The sequence below is a fragment of the Carlito syrichta genome, unplaced genomic scaffold, assembly GCF_000164805.1.
Source record: "Carlito syrichta isolate Samal-C Ts95f unplaced genomic scaffold, Tarsius_syrichta-2.0.1 Scaffold117767, whole genome shotgun sequence".
Classification (NCBI taxonomy): domain Eukaryota; kingdom Metazoa; phylum Chordata; class Mammalia; order Primates; family Tarsiidae; genus Carlito; species Carlito syrichta.
In genome coordinates, this window is record NW_007061863.1 from 565,758 (window position 1) to 569,035 (window position 3,278).

The following is a 3,278-nucleotide window of genomic DNA, read 5'->3' on the forward strand; positions in this document are numbered from 1 at the left end:
CGGTGGCCGGGAGCAGCCACTGCACTCCAGTCTGGGCGACAGAGTGAGACTCCAACTCAAAAAAAAAAAAAAAAAAAAGACGCTTAATACAAATTTTAATGACACCAGAGAATGCTTATGATATAATGTTAAATTAAAAAGCACTTCAGAAAACTATCAATAGTATGATCTTAACTATATAAATAGAAAAAAAAACTTTTCAAAAAAGCTAAAATGGCTACCATATGATCCAGCAATTCCACTTCTGATAATATACCCAGAGGAACATAAGTCACTATTCCTAAAAGAAACCTGCAAACCTATGCTCACTGCAGCACTATTTACAATAGCAAAGACATGGAACCAACTCAGATGCCCATCAATAGTGGACTAGATAAAGAAAATGTGGTACACTGAGATACCACCTAACTCCAGTCAGGATGGCCATCATCAATAACTCAGAAACAACAGATGCTGGAGAGGATGCCGCAAAAAGGGAACACTTCTACACTGTTGGTGGGAGTGTAAACTAGTACAGCCTCTGGAAAACAGTGTGGCGATTCCTAAAAGATCTAAAAATTGACCTCCCATACAACCCCACAATCCCCCTACTGGGAATATACCTGGAGGAACTCAAATCACTCTATGAAAAAGATACCCACACACACATTTATTACAGCATTACTTACAATAGCAAAAACATGGAACCAACTGTGCTGCTCATTGAAATAGGACTGGATTAAAAAAAACATATGGTACATGTACACAGTGGAATATTACACAGTCATAAAGAAGGACAAACTATGAACTTTGCAACAACTTGGATAGACTTAGAGGCTATAATACTGAGTGATTTATCACAGAAACAAAGAACCGAGTATCACACGTTCTCACTCATAAGCAGACCTTGAACAACTACCATAATACTGTAAGAAAAGGATTGGCAGTAGTGGAAAACTGCCAGGGGAGGGCTGGGCCAGGAGTGACAGTAATGGGAAACTGCCAGGGAGGAGGGGGCATACCTCATCAACAAGAGTACCTGCATAATGAACATCTGTATATCTAACCCTGAATTGTACCCCACATATTTAAAATAAAAAATGTATTAGAAAAAAGAAAATGTGGTATATATGCACAATAAAAATACTACACAGCCATAAAAAAGAACAAAATCATGTCCTTTGCAGCAACATGGATGCAGCTGGAGACCATCATTCTAAGTGAACTATCACAAAAACCAAAAACTTAATACTGCACGTTCTCACTCATTATTGGGCCCTAAACATTGGACACACAACCACAAAGGTGGGAACAAATATGGCTACTGGAGGAGAGATGGAGGGGGATAAGGGGCACACAACAACCTACTGGGTACCATGTTCACTACCAGAGGAAGAGAGGGCTCACAAGAAGCCCAAACCTCACCTGCACGTAATTCACTTATGTAGCAAATCCTCACATGTACCTTACAACTCTAAAATTAAGTTAAATTAAATTTTTAAAAAAGAAAAAAAAGCTCAATGCTGAAAAGTTAATCTCTGCATGGGAGAATATAGGGAGATATTATTGCCAAGTTTTCTAATTCCTTCCAAGAACCACAAGATGGAGGAGATTTAAGGAGGAAAAATATGGACAAAATGCCATCAGGATTAATCAAGATCATTAGAATCCCTGTTAAGCAAGAAAGATATAAAAGGCATATTATTTTTACATAAAAGGATTATGTTACTCTTAGTGAGAACTGACACAAACGCAAGAGTAAAATATAATGGAAGAACAATAAAGAGGAAATTCCATCAGATTCCCAGGAGATCACTTTTATTTCAGAATGTCTGTCATCAGTAAAGCCAAGTTCAGTAAGTGAACAATGGATCCTTTTTTTTTTAGTTGGAGTCTCACTCTGTCGCCCAGACTGGAATGCAGTGGCCTCGACCTGCTGGGCTCCGGCGATCCTTCCATCTCAGCCTTCCAAGTAGCTGGAACTACAGGCGCGCTACCATGCCCGGCTAATTTTTTGATTTATTGTAGAGATGAGGGCTCACCAAGTTGCCCAGGTGGGCCTCGAACCTGCGGGCTCAGGCAATCCACTCACCTTAGCCTCCCAAAGCGCAGGATTACAGGCTGAGTCACCAAGCTCGGCTAACAATGAATCTTGACGTGTAAAGAAGATGACAGAAATCTAGCTAAGACCCAGTGCTAAAATTTATAAGTTCCTTGAGCGCATGGAACTCATCAACTACCACATAGTGTTTAAGAGCTACAGCTAGAAGGCAGCAATCAATGAAGGCTTTGAGAAGATGACTAATTTGAAGGAGAAAGGCATTAACCTGGAGAAAAGAGAAAAGGGCATTACAGGAAAAATGTAACAACCCAAAGAATAAAAATAGCTTAACATGACTAACATAGTAAAGTTTTATGTATACTGTATTTTACCATAATTTTTTATTACAAAACAACCAAAAAAGGAACAGGGAGAGTGAAAGAAGCAGGAAAAAAAAGGATAAAGAAATAAGAGTACAATTCTGAACATTAAAGGCAACCTTTAGGCGCTTGGAGCCAAAGGCAAACAGTGATATCTTCTTTATTGCTCCCTTCAACTCCATTTCCACCCATATTTAATTTAGCAATTTTACATGTAATTGAAACAAACAGTAAGCACTGAACCCCAAGGGGTTACAAACAAGCAAATCAATGGGTAATCTGAGAGATGTGTTATAAACACAGTTTCATTAACTTAACCTAGTTATTGTTTGCAACAGCAACAAAACTATTATTTATTTGAACACCTACTATGTGTAAGGTACTGTGTCTGGAGCTTTATAAACATTATCTCAATACTAATAGTAATCTTGAAAGGTAAATGTTATAATGCTATTTCCACAAGCTTATCTAGAATGATTAGACATAAATTGTAAAGTTGAAATTTGAATCTATTTCTATCGCATTACAAAGTCCTTGAGGAGTGATCAAACAAACCGGCTACCTTCCTCCCTAACCATGCACCTCTCTGTTACTACTAGGACCTACACCATGATTTGTCCTCCCCTCCAGCTCTGCTAGAAGTTACCAGCTGGGAGCACTAAGACTGAGCTACTACCAAATACCACTCTTCAGTCCCAAATAGTTAGAAATAAGGATAAATTGAGCCACTAAGGAGGAAGAAAGAGGGGTAACTCACACAGATCTTCCAGAACCCAAATTCACCAATCAGAACCTACACATGTGATATTTATAACACGTTTTCTCTAGTAGGGCAAATATTCCCCTAGCACTGCCTAAATGCTACTGCTGCTTAACAC